Here is a 17,238-nt window from a genome sequence, read left to right as displayed (position 1 = left end):
CACTTTTCTTTCAGCGGTTCTTCATTCCAGTTTTGATGTACACCTCGTCTCCTGGATGTATGTTATGAACTGGGTTCTCAAGAGTCAGTGGTCTATTCCACACGAGGATGCTCCGGAGCCAAGCTAAAGTTTTCCCGAGAGACAGAACATAATTATACACTTCCTGCTTTCCTGTGACGTGTACATTAGGGTTAGGCTCAGGAGATTCATATTGTTTCCCATACAATATCTCATAAGGACTGACTGACATCCCACTCCTAGGCTTTATCCGAATCCCCAACAGTGCTATTGGCAAAGCCTGGGGCCACTGCAGTTTGGCTTCTTGGCATATTTTACTGATTTGCCTTTTTAGTGTCTGATTCATCCTCTCTACCTGTCCACTCGACTGGGGTCTCTCCATGGTGTGTGGAGGTCCCAGGTTATCCCCAGCAATCTACTTACCTCTCTTAGTACTGTGGCTATGAAATGGGGCCCCCTATCTGATGATACCTCTAGGGGTACCCCAAACCTGGGAATAATCTCCTGTAGTAACCACTTAACTGTTTCCTTTGCTTGGTTTGTGCGACAGGGAAGGGCTTCTGGCCACCCAGAGAATGTGTCAACCCCCACTAACAGGTATTTGTATCCTCGAGTTCTTGGCAGTCCTACAAAATCTACCTGCCAATAGTCTCCTGGCTCTATTCCTATCCGAATTCTTCCTAGCTGTGCCTGTCGCCTAGCCACTGGGTTGTTTTTCAAGCAGATATCACATTTTGACAACACTGATTTGGCCATCGTTAACATCCGTACTGAAATTAAACTCTGCTTTAGCAATTTTACCAATGCCTCTGCTCCCCAGTGACATTCTTTATGTTTAATTTGTAGAACTTCTCTCATTATCAAGGGGGGTACCACTATTTGTCCTTGTGCAGTCACATACCATCCCTCTGAATCCTTTTTGCATTTAGCAAACGTGCCAGTCTCTCATCTACTGAATATTTTGGTTCTGGAGGCAAATTGAATTGGGATACATTAAGCTTTAAAGGTATCAATGCCATTGTTGTTTGCACCCTTTGAGCAACCTGTCGGGCTGCCCAGTCTGCCTTTCGATTTCCCTCACAGATTTTGGAGTTTCCTGATTGGTGTGCTTTACAGTGTATAATTGCCACTTGTTCAGGTTTTTGTACTGCTTTTATCGATTGCAGGACTGCATCCTGCTGTTTAATGTGCGTACCTCGAGAAGATAGTAATCCTCTTTCTTTCCACAGTGCTCCGTGTACCTGCACCACTCCAAAAGCATATTTTGAGTCAGTCCAGATATTTACCTTTTTCCCTTCACTTAATTCTAGTGCCCTGGTTAAAGCAACCAGTTCTGCCTTCTGGGCAGATGTATTTGGTGGTAATGCTTTTGCCTCCACTACTGTACTGACTGTTGTTACCGCATATCCAGCGTATCTGGTTCAGTTTTCCACAAAGCTGCTCCCATCTGTAAACTGCTCCCACTCTGGCTGCTCTAGTGGGACATCTTTCAGGTCTTCTCTTGCTGAATAGGTGTATTCTATTACCTCCACACAGTCATGCTCTAATGGGCCTTCTTCAGTTGTGGTACCTAGGAACAAAGCTGGATTCAAAGGTTAGTTGTTTTGAATGTGACATCATCCTGCTCAGTCAGGACTACCTGGAATTTCATCATGCTGCTTGGGGATAGCCAATGGCCCCCCTTCTGCTCTAAGACAGTGGTTACCATGTGTGGTACATAGACATCTGTGTGCCTTCCCATAGCAAGCTTCCTGGCTTCTTGTATCAGCATCACAGTGGCTGCAACTGCCCGCAGACATGGAGGCCACCCAGCACTTATGTTGTCAAGTTGTTTGGAAAAGTAGCCCACCGGCCTTTTCCAGCTTCCCAGATGTTGGGTCAGGACTCCGAGTGCAAGGCGCAGCCTTTCATGTACAAACAGCTGAAAATCTTCACACAGATCAGGTAATCCTAATACTGGAGCCATTGTCAGTGCTTCCTTTAATTTTAGGAAGGCTTCTTTCTGTGGTTTGCCCCAGGTGAATGGCTGCGTCTTCTGAGCTTCATACAGGGGCTTTGCAATCAGTCCATAGTCCATGATCCACAGGCGACACTATCCTGCCATCCCGAGGAAGACTCGCAGCTCATGTAAATTCTGGGGCTCTGGAATAGCACAAATAGCTTGGATATGGTTAGTACCTAGTTTTCGTTGCCCTTGTGAAATTTCACATCCCAGGTAAATCACAGTCTGTTGGGCAATTTGTGCCTTTCCTCTGAATAGTTTATAACCTCCCAATCCCAGTGAATTTAAAATCTCAACGGTTACCTTTATACAGGTTGCTTTTCTTCTGCAGCTATTAGTATATCATCAACATACTGCAACAACAGCTATTGGTCTCTTGGTACTTGCCCATTCTCGGTCTAAATCTCCAGCTCCTTTGCCAGTTGGTTTCCGAATAGGGTCAGGGAGTTCTTATATTGTGTCTAGGTGAGCTGGGTCTTTCTCCCATTCCCTAGGTTTTCCCACTCACAGGCAAACAGTTTCCTACTTTCTTTGTCAAGGGGGATGCAGAAAAAGGCATCTTTTAAATCAATTACAGAAAACCATTTATATATCTCCTTTACGGATGTCAGCAATGTGTAAGGATTTGTTACCACTGGATAAATGTCCTTTGTTATTTTATTTATTGCTCTCAAATCCTGCACTAATCTATATTCACCATTTGGGTCTTTACTGGAAACAATGGTGTATTAAATTCTGATTCAGATTCTTCTAAAATTCAGTATTTCAAGAATTTCTCAATAATCTTTACTATTCCTTGCCGTGCTTCTGGTTTTATAGGATAGTGTTTGACTTGTACAGCCCTTGCCCCTTCTTTTAATTCTACATGCACTGCTTGTGCCAATTTAGATTTCCCTGGTATATCTGTCTCCCATACAGAGGGAATCACTGCATCTTCTACCTCCCTAGGGATAGAGGGAACAGGTTTTTCTTTGATCATTAATATCTGTCCCGTCTTTGATTCAGGTATTTTCATTATAAGCTCTCCATTTTCAAAGGTTATTACCACATCAAGTTTCACTAGCAAATCTCTCCCTAAAAGTGGAATTGGACACTCAGGTACATATAAGAATTCGTGTGTTATAACCTTGTTTCCAAAACACAAATCTAGGGGTTGCAAGAATGGCCATTTTTCCTCTTTCCCTGTAGCCCTGACTACTGTTGTTTCCTTGTCCCCAATTTGTCCTTGCAAATCATTCAATACCAAGTAAGTAGCTCCTGTATCTATTAGAAATTTCACCTCTTTATCTCCTAATTGTATATTTATAACAGGTTCCTTAACTTGTTCTACCGGTTCTATGTCTAGTCAGCTGGTATACTCCCCCAAAACCATCCCCTTGGTAACCTGCTGGAACTGATTGCCCTGGTGAAACTGGTTATTCAAGTCTGGACATTGTCTCTTCCAATGGCCCTCCCGCTTGCAATACGCACATTGATTTAGGTTTAACCCCTGCATAACTGGTCTCCTACCTTGACCATTCCTGTTATGTCCCCTGAAATTTGGGTTCCCTTTTCCTTGTATTAGTGCCAAAAGATTCTGCTGCTGCCTTTCACTAGCTTCTCTTTTGTGATTGTTATATACCTTCCAGGCTACCTCAAGTAGCTTATCCAAATTCCTTAGTTCTTCCCCTTCTAATTTTTGCAATTTTCTATGAATATTGTCCTGTGACAGGCCCAAGAATATGAGCGCGAGCTGAACCTTTGCTTGTTCTGTGTCCATTTGGAGATCTGTATATTTCCTTGCTACCTCTTTAAGCCTCTCCAAAAATGCAGTGGGAGATTCCTTCCTTTCCTGTTGAACCTCATATAGTTTGGACCAGTTTATAGTTTTGGGTACAGCATTCTGAACTCCTATTTGGATCCACTCTTGATATTTCCGTAGTCTCCTCATATCACCTAATAAATTAGGGTCCCAATTTGGATCCTCAATTGGGAAATTCACATCTAAATTCCCTGTTACGAGTCTGTTTCTGATGTCCTCTCTTACCCTTTCTTTGGCTGCCTTAAGTACCATCTCTTTCTCAGTAGAATCCGTCAAAGTATCTAATATTACTTGTATGTCATCCCAGTCAGGATTTTGAGTTTTTATAATCATTTTACTACTCATGCCATTTTATCAGGATTTTCTCTATAAGTTCCGGCTGTTTGTTTCCAAATAACTAAATCTGCAGGAGAGAAAGGCATTTTTACAAATACTGGCCCTTCCACTCCTACACCTTGTCACAAGGGGGCAATTACAGTCCGTTTTTGTCTGTTTATGTCTTTTCTATCCACAACTGGGGCAAGCTTTCTGGCCTTCCCCATAACTAGAAAAACAAATCAACATACGGAACCTCATCCCATTTTCCTTCTTGTTTACAAAATGACATTAACTGCGAAATAGTGTTATATTGCAGAGTACCGTATTTTGGCCATTTTTCACCATTCTCCAAGGCATATTCTGGCCATCATGTATTACAATAATCAATCAACTTAGCTTTACGTAATTCTTCCCCAAAATTACCCTGTTTCCAATGTGCTAATAAGCACCCCAAAGGAGAACTTCGCGGGATAGAGGTGTTGCTGCCCCAAATCCCATTCAGTTTCTCCATTCCAAATATATCACAAATTGCCAAACCTGCAACACTTTCGTGATTGTCTTATGGAACGGCGCCTAGGCTTGTACCAACAGGAATTCCTTTAGCCCAACCAAGCGTAGCTTTTGCTGCGTCTTATTGGCAGGCACCCAAACCAAAGTAAAAAGCACCTTACCTTTCTCCCAGGGACGTTGTGAGCGGCAGAGGCGGTCGCGGCCGATCAAGCTCCCCGAGAATCCCTCGGTGCCGGCTGGAGCGTGGTCGAGTCGCGAAACTCGCTCAGCAGCACCCGCAGGGTCCCATCCGGGGTCGCCAAAATGTTAGCGTTCAAAACCACATAATCACATAAGCAATTATATGCGGTGCTTTTTATTGAAGAGCTCTGGGAATCGGGGTGATTTCCACCCAAATCTGATTCCGACTATACATTCGAGGTGAACGTGTTTTATACTCTATCATTACATAACTTTCATGTTAATTATAAACTTATATTGTTCTATTGTATACACAGATTTCAGCTAAACATAGCCCCCTTTAAATTTCCAACATAGTTTCTCACAATTCTTCTTATGGTTATATAATAATTATATTTAATTACTAAACAATCATCACATCTAACAATTATATCTTTTATCACACTGCTTACACAGGTGCAGTGATCTGAGAAAACACAAAGCCTAGTATTTTCAAAGACTATTTTTAGCATTTTCCAGGGATCCACTATGAACTCCATGCTTTAACAAGTTGAGTGTATGGTGTAAAAAAATGCAACAAGTGAAGGGAAATCTGCATTTTAACTCCAGTAAACAGATCTGAAGAGGCTCCAGAACAGTAAGGACTGACCAAGGTTTTGAATGCGCTGCTGAGTGTGACGTGGGGACACCCAAATTCCTTCCTTTTGCACAGCATCCTGACAAACCCTGCCGACAACACTCCTTTGGTAGCCTTGGGTTCACTAGCCTGGTTAAGGTTAGGTTTGGGACCTTCTCTTTCCCCCTCTCTTACATGAAATTGTTGACATCCTCCTACAGACAAGTTCTTTGTCCTGAGAAGTCCTGGGCATAAAGGGATGGAAAACCAGGATTTTCATTAAAAAAATATAACATCTTACAAAATTACTAATCAAGTTTTAAAACAGAGGCAAAATTTTACAAATTTTCAGCCATAAATTGTGAAAATTTACCCTGACATCAGCTACTGCTGGGAACATGAGGTGTCAGGAGGCTGGCTGGCTAGTGAAGCAGTGGTGGAGTCACTCCACGAGCACTCTTAAGTATAAAAACACCGATGGAAAAGATTGAAGGAATTCAGAATTTATTGTTCAAAATCTAGAAGTCAGTTAAGGTTTAATTTGCTGTCTTCAGCACAGACAATCCAAATTTATCACCATGTGATCCGAGTGCCATGTCATGTGGGGCTTCCCCACTGACTTCTTAAATTCACAATTCTTTAACTGCACATGATGGGCTTGCCCTGGGCTCATGCATTCCTTTGGGGATGGCTCTGCTCCAGGATGGCATCTTGCAGAGGATGCAAGTGGATTTTGTGCTCCTTTGTGGCATGCAGGTGGTCAATAAAGCCTGAGCCAGCCCTCTCTGCCCACGTCCAGCAGTGTCATGGTGAGGGGGAAATTTGGGAGCATCCCTAGCCCTGCTCTGTGTCCTGGCTGGGCACACAGCTGCTGGGACACGGGTGTGTCTTGCTGCCCCCAACCATTTTAGGGCTGAATTAGGCTGGTTCAGGGAGAGCAAATGGGCAATTTGGGGGGATTTATGGAGTGTTTCCCCACCCCAAATATCCCTGCCCCATGCCTACTGATCCCTCCTGTGCCCCCCAAAACCCCCTGGGAAGGGGAGGTACACTGGCCCAACACCAGGCACTCATGAGAGTCACTTGCTCACCCTCCCCTGCTACAGCTGGGCAAAGGAGAAAAAAGGGGGAAAAAAGTTAACGAAGTCTTCATGAGTGAGATAAAGGCTGGGAGAAACACTTCAGGGCAAAACAGACTCAGCTAAAGTTGTGAAGTGAATTTATTACTCAGAGAACCCAGAGAAGGATAATGAGAAGCAAAATAAGCCTTTAAACACCCTTTCCCTCCAGTCCCTTCCTCCTTCCCACTGACAGAGCAGGACACAGGGGCTAGGGCTTTGGTCAGTCCATCCCTGAGATTTTCTTCTGGGAGAGGAGCCCATCCTGTGAGGGCCGTGGGGTCCCTCCCATGGGAGACAGTTCTCCGCCAACTTCTCCAGTCCACTCTGGAGTTCCTCTAAAACTGCTGCAATGTGAATTCCCCCCATGGGCAAACAGACCCCGAAAACTGCTGCAGCGTGGATCTCTTTCATCAGGGTGCAGTCCTGCAAGGACAAACTGCTCCAGCCTGGAAACAGGGCCCCTCTTTCCACTGGCTCTCCTCCTGGATCACAGCCTCCTCCAGACATCCATCCGTTCTATGAGGGCACCTTCCCCATGGGCTGCAGGTGGATCTCTGCATCCCTCCTGGATCCCCAGGGGCTGCAGGGGCACTTATAGTTCACCCTGGTCTTATCACAGTCTGCAGAGGAATCTTAGCACCTCCTTCCCCTCCTTCTCCCCTGACCTTGGTGTCTCCATGTTGTTTTCCCTCACATGTTCTCACCGCCTTCTCTTCTCTGGCTGGAAGCAAAACTCGTGACTTTGATTTTCTTCTTACATATGTCATCAAGAGGCATTACTGGCCTTTCTCATTGGCCCAGTTTTGGACAGCAGTATGTCCATCAGCCATTGCCCTGTTGGACATGCTGGAAGCTTCCAGCAGCTTCCCACAGGAGCCATCTTTGTGGCCCCCCTGCTACCTAAAACCAGGCCTTGCAAAACCAATCCACCCCACTATCTGCAATCCTGGGTTTATGGACAGGACCCCCACCCCACCACTCCAGATCTGCTCTTGGGATGGCAGTGAATGTGGGGCAGGGGAATCCCCCAACAGGACATTTCTGGGTCAGCTCTAGACAGAAATGTGAGGGGCAAAGGTTAAGGTCAGGGTTTTACACTGAAGGCATGCTCATCTCTCACAGTTACTGAGAAAGGAGCACACAAAGGGCCTGCTGAGTTGAACATCTGCAATTATAATTACCCCTTTCTCATCTCATCTGCATCTCATGTCTGCATGTTCTATTCAATTTCCATTTAAATTGTAAATACAGAGAAGAAAATGCTGTTCCTATTTACTAGTTCTTTTTTTTATTTCCCATTTTGTTATTTTCAGTTGAAAATCCACTCTGAGCCTTTACTATGCAATGTTTGAACATTAAAGAGATGTAAATATTTGATAGAAGAAAAATTATTCTCTCTTGTCATTGGTGTAAATGTGCTTACACTGCCTCTATATTTCTACCCAAGAGGTCAGAATAGGTTACCTAATTGGACTGTCTGGCTTCAAAAACTTATTAACAGATAAAGCACAGGATTCTCTGCCTCGAAATATCTGGTAGCCTCCAGTACTATAACTATACTTTTACTAAAGTATCTAAGGAAGCAAAAGCCATGTGTGTGGTTAAAAACTTGAAAACATGTCTTTCCCAAAGCACTTCTGTAAATGTGCCCCAAGGCAAAGGGAAGATATTCATTATGCAAGAACACATGTTGGTTAAACATTTTACTGGCTTCTCACAGTGTTTTGTGAAAATTGTGATCACAGTACATCATTCACCTTTTTTTTTCTCAGCAAGCAGAAATTACAAAGCCAGGCTGTCTCACAGGACATGGTCTTTTTTCTTTTCTTTTTTTAAATTTTTTTGTGTTATTTTTGCCTTTTTTGTTTTGTTCTGTTTTGGACTCAAAGGCAGAGTGGTTTTTATGTATAAGAAGCAGCCAGTTTTAGGAATAAAGAAAAATCGGTCCATCTGGAATATTTACTTCTCTTGCAGAACACTTGACACAAGAACAAACACCACCAACTGCTGATCAACTTCTCTGTAATTGCTGTATTAAGAAAACAATTACACTGCACTATCACAATTGTATGAGCATCACCAGGATCTGTGCCAAAACCTGTGCTGCCTTTCATAACTCTCCATAGTTAAAGCTAACTTTGTGAGGTGTGGCTTTGCTAAAAATTGTTAACATTTTGCCAGGAAAAAGGAAAGGAAATCGGGAATCAGGTTTTCAAGAGTAAATCCACATAAAACATGTCACACTATGCCACAGAATGTATGGCAGAGGCCTGATATGACCAAAACCCAGCAGTTTCCACAGTGGAAAACTTTACTGTCAGTGCATTGAACCAAAACTGCTTTGTCCACTCAGTTTTTCTTCATATGTTACTGCTTATTTCACACTCGTAGCACAATCCCAAAGGACTATGTAATGGACACTGCAAAGTTTTAGGGCTGCATCATCACTGAAGTACATCAGTTTTCTCTTGAAGGAAAGAGTCCTAAGTAACGAAGTAACATCAATTTTGTGAGTAACTGTAGCAAAAAAAAAGAAAAAAAATCAGACAAATGCTTCTGTATTTGCAAAAAGAACATAAGAGAAACAAAAAACCCAGGAAAGATAAATGCAGAAATGCTGCCAAATAGAATGCTTTTGCAGAAATAGGCTTTTTCTAAAACTACTTTAATGAAATTTCAAGCTTTCTATAGCTGGTGGCTTTCATTATGCAAAGCCACTGATAACTACTTTATCAGCTAATTCCTTAGCTTGTAAAATGCACTTTCAGTGAAAAGCAGTGCATGACCCATTTGTCAGCCTGCAAAAATCCATCACTAGCTTGTAAAAGCTGCCCACTCCCTGGTGATTGATGGACTCAAGGATGTTGTTTACAGAAAAGCCAAGTAGATGTTCATGTTAGGGCAGAAGGGCCAAGTGATAAAGATACAGAGTTAAAGCATCTGACAAGGGATGGAATCCTGCTCCCCTTTGCTATCACTTCATTGTTATTCAGTGATTATTTTATGGCCCATGTCAGTACGTAAATTATCCTGGTTTCATATTTTTCAATGCATAAATTGGAAAGCAATTAGCTTAAAAATTTTGAAAAAAAGGAGATACTGTTTGCAAGTGGGACACTGTTGAAGTCATGCACTTGGTCCTGTCTTTCCTTGTAATGCCCAACTCATCTGGTTATTAAATAGTGAAAAATACTGAATTGCAATGCCTGTGCCAAATTTAATATTTCAGAATTATACATTTTGTAGGTGACACAGGTTACCTCTTATTGTATGCCTAAAAGAGGGGAAATTCTTGTCTGAATCCTTTCCTTCTTCATACGTCCCACTCAACTTATTGGGTACACTTTCTGGATAAAAGAAATATAAAACCTAATTCTGCAACGGCTTTACCCCACAGAGAAGGAAATATCACAATATTACTGTTTAATAAACCCTGTAGTGCTACCACTTCTGGGAAAATATTTTTGGAGTTTTCTATAAAAGGACTGTAAGACCAGAGTTATACTATGTTGACTCCAGGAAAAAAAAAAAAACAAAACAAAAACAAAAACCCAAACAAACAAACAAACAACAACAAAACAAAAACCAACCAACCAAACAAAACCAACTAAGCAATATATGAAATGAACAGGTGGCAGTAAGGATTTTGGAAATTTTATCAGTAGGAGGTGAAGTCTTTGGTTGACTATTCATCTGAGCAAAACACTTGAAAATGTTTCTTACCCAGAATTATCAGAGAAAGTGGAGAGTAAGAAAGAACAGAGCACAACTATCTTTAATTAAACTGAGTGCCTGAGGAGTGTCAGAATTGTGTTCATGCAGGTACAGGTCCCAAGGGCTGAAGGTGCTTCTGTGCTGTGTGTGTGGGCTTTGACTTAAAAAAATCTCCAAAGATCTGCATTCCTGAATCAGAGAGGTTTCAGGCTACACAGAGGAAGAGAAAGAAACACTGAGAGCTCACATGGCTGCTCATGTGACAGTGAAGTGTCCCACATCCAGTAAGTTTTCCTCAGCTGGTGTGCCCTAGCAGTCATCATGTTTAGTATTAGGTGAGTATGGGAAACTGAACTTTAACTTAACATAACAAACATAACATATGACATATGACACATAACAAATAACATATAACATAACATAATATAGTGAATGTATTAAAATGCATAGGCACTGTATTTTAAATCACATAACGTACAGTTTCAGTCTCTCTTCCAAGTTCTCTTTGTGACACAAGGCACATCAGGCTGACAGGAAGAAACAACTTTTACAGCTGATTACCCTTTCATGACAAAGGAGAGCAAGCATTGACAGGTTGCCTTCTCAGGACGTAAAAAACATAATTTTAAATACCTCTAAAAGTTCAGGAAATGCTGTAAAATATTGATTGAAACTTCCTGACTGTGTAGAAGCAACCTTGATCTGCCAAACTACATGGAAGGAATACCTGCAGGACACTGAACAGAGTGAGCTTCAGAAAACTCAAATTAAACTTAACCTAGAAGAGATTTATGTGACATACATGAAACTAATTGGATTTAATCCTTTCAGCCTCTGCATAACCATGTCTTTATGGTTTTGCCCCCATTTTTGCTATGTTCTTGACTTCATGTCTCTTATTTTCTTAAGAAGCTATCTGCAAAATAAATTGCTTGTGAAGCTTGTGAAGCTTGAATTTTACTCTCTGGGAAGCAATTAGGAAGAAGAATGTAGATATTGAAAATATTATCTCTTTGGTTTTCAGTAATGTCTTAGCCCAACAAAGACATAACATTTTCTTAACAACCTGACGTTGCTGACTCAAAATGTGGGAAATAATTTTATGCTGGTGCCATTCCACTGGACTTCCCAAATCCTAACTTATCTGTAATGATTTACATTAAAAAAGAAGAAAACTGCCTTTTAACACGGTGCTGGAGGAGACTGAGGATCTTCAAGGGATTTTTACTCATCCAGAGGCACAGACCAAGTGAAGCACAAACACAAAAGTGAAGTGCATTGATTCCCTGTTACAACACAGCAGGTTAACATTGCTGTTTCAGGAGGTTTCTCTCTCTCCAGTTGAGGACTCTTAGGCTGAGCTCCACTGGGGGTTTAGATGATTATCTGGATGATTCTGCTTCACATCCAAGACTGAGTTTCCAGGTGCCTAAAGCCATTATTTGACATTGTTTTCATGCAGTGGGGTGTCTACCCAGGTTTACTAGTCAGTTTTTATTATTGTCAGCAGAGAGACAGCATACAGAAGATTTTGGAAACAAAACTGAGCATGGCTTGTTCTAAGGAGTTTATTCACCCTTTAGCTCAAATACTCCTGGGTATTTATCCTAGCAGAGAACAAAAAGCCTTGACTAACAAAGAAGAAAAAGGGTGGCAGAATTGCCCCATTTTCTGTTCTGCCAGTGGTCACAGCAGGGTTGTATCCCACACAGTGGGTTGCAAGGCAGCAGGGCTAGAAAAATATACATGCCTCATGTACGAGTTCATGTCCAGTATCAGCAGAAATAGGCAGGAAACATGAGCAGGGCATGAATGGCAGCGATAAGAATGAGCACAAGCCTTTGTTCTCTTTCTTGTTCCACTGAGTATACCCAACCCAGGCTGCCAGAGGCTTCAGAAAATTAAGTGCACGTCTAGAACAACTTGTTTAGCAGCATCTCATGCAAATATTCTTCCAAGGTGGTCACACTGCAGAAAAGCACACCGAATGCTACCTCTTGTTCAGTCATGTTGGCATCTTCTGCTTCATCAGACCAGCTGCAAAACTGTGCTTCTGTGATAATAAAGTCTCTCTCACTCTCTCTCCCCCTTTCTCTCTCTCAGTAAAACTTTCCCATGGTTTTATTAAGAGTAGGAAAGGAAATCTGATTCATGGCATAAGTATAGAGTGCCTAAAGAAAGCCCGGGGTTTGATTTAGAATGACCTGAATTGAAAGGCTGGAAATCAAAAGGATTAAAAAGTAAGGAGGGAGGTGGAAGAGAGAAATAATGACAAAAAAGAAAGGAAGTAGAAATTTGTAAGAAGCTTGCCTGGATTCATTGCTTCTTGGTGATATTTCAAGCACTCTGTGGTTACCCAAGAGGCTGAGGAAAATTGACTGTGCACATACATATATTCCCTGTGCTTCCCTCATAGCTTCCTGGAGCTGAGGGAATTCAGCCATGTGAGAGTAAAGAGGAATCACTTGCCTTCAGCAAGATCTATAATCAGTACAGATAAGGCACTTTAAACAGACCCTGGTTTTCCCTGGCTGCTGTCATGGCCTGTAGTATTCCACATGGATGAAGGAGAGGCTGAGATGCCTTGGGAAGATAGCATGGTTTAGGTTAGGGTGACTCCTTCGAGTTTTTTTCTCACAGTTCTCCGAGTTATATGTTAATAGTACTTGTGACGTTACCCTTAATTTCTGCCCCCCCACCCAGTTCTGGAAAGTTCTCTGTTCTCTACCTCCCCATTGGTCCACATTGCTGTCAGTCCTCCCCTGTTCCCTCATTGGTTGTTCTCCCCTGATCCCCGCTTTGTACCTGCCCTCATCCTTTCACCCATCAGATTGTTATACCCAACCTACTCTGGGTTGGTTATAAACCCCGGACTCTCCCCCTGTTTGGGGCTCTTTTGCTGTCCCTGGACCCCTTCAGTGCACCTGTCAATAAACAGTCACTGGAATCCCACACAGAGAGCCTCTCCTGCTTCTTTCTGTTGGTTTGACTTGAACAACTGGCTGTACGAGCATCTGGTGCTCACTGGGCTGTCCGAGCATCTGGTGCTCACTGGGCTGTCCATCTTCTCAGGGAAGTCACTCTTGGGAAGGTGGCCATCCTGGTGACATCTGCTCTGTGGCCACAATGGCCCTGTCCTCAGTGCTGAGCACAAATGCAGTTTGGTTCTTCCATTCCTTCTCACCGTGGTTTCAGCATGGGGTGCTGGTATCTGGTGCTCAAATATTGCACAGGGCAGCTGAGAGGCTCCAGAGCATCTTGACTTTGCACCAGGCTTGTCATTACCTGCGAAGATAGCAGTTTCTGGGCAGACCTTTTCCTCAGTTTCTGTTCATTCACATTAACATAACTGAGCAGGGACTCCCATGAGTGACCAAGTGTTTTTGACAAAGATGTTGTAGCTGTGGAGGTGGAAATGAGTAATAAACTGGCAGGAACTCCTTGGGTCAGGAAATAAAATCCTATAATCCCAGTCATAAATTACATCAAGTTTTGTCCAACAACAAATTTTCTGTTCTCACCTCTATTAGGAGAGCTATTTTATAACCTCCTTTCTCTGACAATTAGAAATCATCTTCTAAATTGCATCCTAAGCTATTTAATAGCCAGTTGATACCCATTTGTTCTTGTGCCAACACTGTACTCCAGTTTGAATCGCTCTCCTGTTCTCCCTCCCTCCCTCCTTCTTGGAACAAGTGACTAATTAATATGTTGAGAGAAGATGCTGAGAATATGCCAAGTCTCTTCATGCTGAACTTAAGATTTCCCTGTTTTCTTTTCATTTTATCATCAGACTCAGTGTGTCCTGGAACCAACCATTTAGTTGTGTACTGTGCCTTGCCCTTTATCATCAATAATGCTCCCTTGGGTGTTCTTCTGTCTGTTTAGAGTTGTGATTAGGTTTGCAGGGGAGTTAGAAAGTGTGTGAACTCTGGCAACTTCAAAAAAGCACAAGGAGTAAGGGCCAGAGAAGGAACAGCATTTCTCTTTTGAGGCGCTCTTTTTCTAAATCTATAAAATTTCTCAGTGATGTTTGTGCTCACCCAGAGACTGCAACCTTCAGGATTTTCAAAATCTTCCTTCTTTGGCCTTTCCCTAATTGAAAGCTTGCTGGCTCTTGGAAGAGTTGTGGGGGTGGGATAGACATAATTATCTCACCTCATTAGCTGCGGTATTTTTTGCTAGGGACAGGCAGGCTGTCGTTTAGAGGACAGCTGACAGCTCTCCATCTGTACTGAGTCTGAGTCAGATGAAATCTGTATTGATACAGTAGTCAAAGAGAAAGAAAACAGCACGTGACCTGGAAGTTTAGAGAAAATGCAACCGAGCATGCAAATCTGCATAATTTCATTTTTGTACAGGCCCAAATAAGTTATTGTTCCTGCCATGGGTATCCTTTCATGATGTTCCACAAGTGAATGCATTGTGCCAGTTTCCATGGGTGCTGGGTGGGAGTGTCTGCCTCTTTTCTCTGGCACATTTCAGAGGAAGCCAAGGAGCTCAAGTCACAACTGGGGCATGCCATTGGAGAGCTTTATCTTCCCTGCAACACATTTTGGGGAACAAGGCTCAACACTCCCTGTGCTAGTGCTCAAAGCAGAAGTCACAGTCTCCTTCCCTTAGCCCATTAGCCCTTGGTACCTGTAGCACCTCTTATATAACCAAGTGCTGGTGTGGTCAGGTGGACAGTGGGATTTTTTTTTCCTTATTTGAGTATATTTCTAGATTGATCTGTGACCTGAACTAGTTGAACATACCCACAATAACACTTGGCATCATTTCAAGGAAAACAGCATGGAGCTGGAAGAGGGATGGCAGGAGATGCATTTGGGCAGCACCTCAGTTTTAAGCTAAGTAATGGATACTGTGAAACTGTGTGCCTGGGTTCTGAATTCAGTTTAAATGTGGCCTTGCCTTGCTTTGTGTTTAATTTTTTATTTACAGAAAAGGTGACAAGCACCTTCTGTCTCCAAAGGAACGTGGAGAGAATCAGGGAGCATTTCCTGCTGGGATGGGAGGAGGATGGAGGTTGAGTGTCCATGTGAAGAAGAGGAGAACGCAGAGCTCTCATCTCTGTGTGGAATAAGAGCTGCTTTAGCCTGGTACAAGGAATCCAAAGAGGCAGACTGGGGAAGAAGAAGGGGAAAGCTTCCGAAACAATGCATAAAGCCTTTGCCCCTTTCAAGGATGTTTGCAGCAAGATACAGACACACTGGAGCAGGTGCTGTTGCACTGTGCTTCCTTTCTTTAGAAGGAGTTGTGTAACCCATCAAGAATGCAGAGAGTTATGGTGACTCTTATGGTGACTCTTCTTGTTTCCAGAACACTGAGTTAAATCTACAGGTGAAAAAACAAGCCACTAATTTTTTTTTCTAGCATCAGTTATTTCAAAACAGTGGCTTTGACTTTTGTATGATTGTCAGTGACTCAGATGTAAAAGTTTCCTGTGTATGCTGCATTGAAAGTAATAGTCCTTATGAATCACTGAAATCACAAAAAAAATGGGAAGATATGATGGGCCATAAAAAGGCAAAAAATTCTTTGAAATGTTAAAAAAAAAAAGGAGAAGAACATACAGAGACCCCCTAAACTGAAAACAGATTGTCATGTGATTAACTCAATGTGGGATTCAGCATGTACACAATGAAAGGGCAGCATATTTAGGTCCATTACAGTATAATCAGAAAGATAGTGGTGTTGGCACCCATCAAGGGCTCTGACTTAAATCAGTAATGATTTAAGTTCATTTAGCAGCAGCCTCTGCACAGTGACTTGTCCTTTCCACAGTCCACATATACCCAAGTTTGACATACTTGTCACTACCATGGAAGAAACATAGATTTCCAGACACAAATCAGTAGTACACAGGTCCTCTTTGGATCAGGCAAACACAAATCATGCAAACTGAAAACACCAGGACTCGTTCCACAGCAAGGTCACCTACCTTTTACACAGCCCCTTCCCTCTGTAGGAAGTGTTTTATCAAGCAAGAAAACACCATCAGAATAATTTTTCTGCTGAGGAAACAGAATTCCAGAGAGGTCCCTTTGCCAGCTAATGGGGGTGATCCTTTAGAGTACAGGCCTCAGTCTGGTGCTTTTACCTCGAGACCTAAGTCTGTCGTCACTGCAGACACACAACTGAGCTGCTGCTGCTGCTGCTGCACAGCTTTCAGCCCTTCTGTTCGTGTGCTGAAAGCACCCAAAGAGCCTTCTCCTTCCCACACATCAGACTGCTAGTGAAATAGGACAGTGCAAACCCATCTCATGTGAGCTGCAGGAGTTGTTATTATTGATGGATAAATAAAATAGATGGGGTGTGTTGCCCTCAGCCAAGCACACAGTGTAATGGGGGGAGAGGAAGAAAAAAGGGCGCAAAAGGATCAAGAACATGGTGGGGAAAATTGGAGAGTTTGAAATAATACATATTGAGAAAGGAACTGGAAAAAATTGAAAAGGTCAGAGTTCCATTCATTCTCGTGGGAGCTTGAACTGTTTTGTCTTGGGTGACATCAACACCAGGCAGGACAGTTCCTACCACCAGGAAGACTTTCCTCACCACTTTGCACATGTCCACCATCTCCTGCAGCCTGCATTGCCTCTTCAGAGCAGGTTGAAATCTCTCAGTCACCTTCTTATTCTTTTTTACATTAATGGTCTTGAGCACAGACCACACTGAACAGCATCCAGCCTCTGGCTTTTGAGGTGGTTTTCTTCTTTTCAGCAACACAGCACACAATTTGTTGTATTCTCAGAGGCATTTTGAGTTCTTAACTGAGAAGGCTGAGTGCAAAAAAGAAAAGGGTTAAAAACAACCCAGGAAAAAACATTTGAGGTCTTTCTTTTCCATAAACCAGAAGAGAAGAAGATTATTCAGAGGAAAGCCCCAATTCAGAACAGATTTATACCCTGTGAGACTGCCTTTCATGAAGCAAGTTTTAAATGGCATTAATTCAATA

The 17,238-nt window shown here is 42.6% G+C and overlaps 1 long non-coding RNA gene across 2 annotated transcripts; it reads right to left on the bottom strand.

Moving 5' to 3' along the window:
• Positions 1-4,821: 4,821 nt before the first annotated feature.
• Positions 4,822-16,484, bottom strand: LOC139605092 (uncharacterized). Of its 2 annotated transcripts, none has more exons than XR_011684231.1 (3): positions 16,225-16,484; positions 14,439-14,536; positions 4,822-4,913 (listed from the first exon to the last, which is right to left on the bottom strand). It is a non-coding gene; the product is annotated as an uncharacterized lncRNA (long non-coding RNA). The 2 variants fall into 2 exon arrangements; XR_011684230.1 differs by lacking the exon at positions 4,822-4,913 and adding an exon at positions 13,314-13,565.
• Between the last annotated feature and the right edge of the window lie 754 nt (positions 16,485-17,238).

The sequence above is a fragment of the Agelaius tricolor genome, unplaced genomic scaffold (assembly GCF_023055355.1).
Source record: "Agelaius tricolor isolate 1412-34295 unplaced genomic scaffold, bAgeTri1.0.p SCAF_59, whole genome shotgun sequence".
In the NCBI taxonomy this organism is placed as follows: Eukaryota; Metazoa; Chordata; class Aves; order Passeriformes; family Icteridae; genus Agelaius; species Agelaius tricolor.
This window is presented reverse-complemented; position numbering and strand designations above follow the sequence as displayed.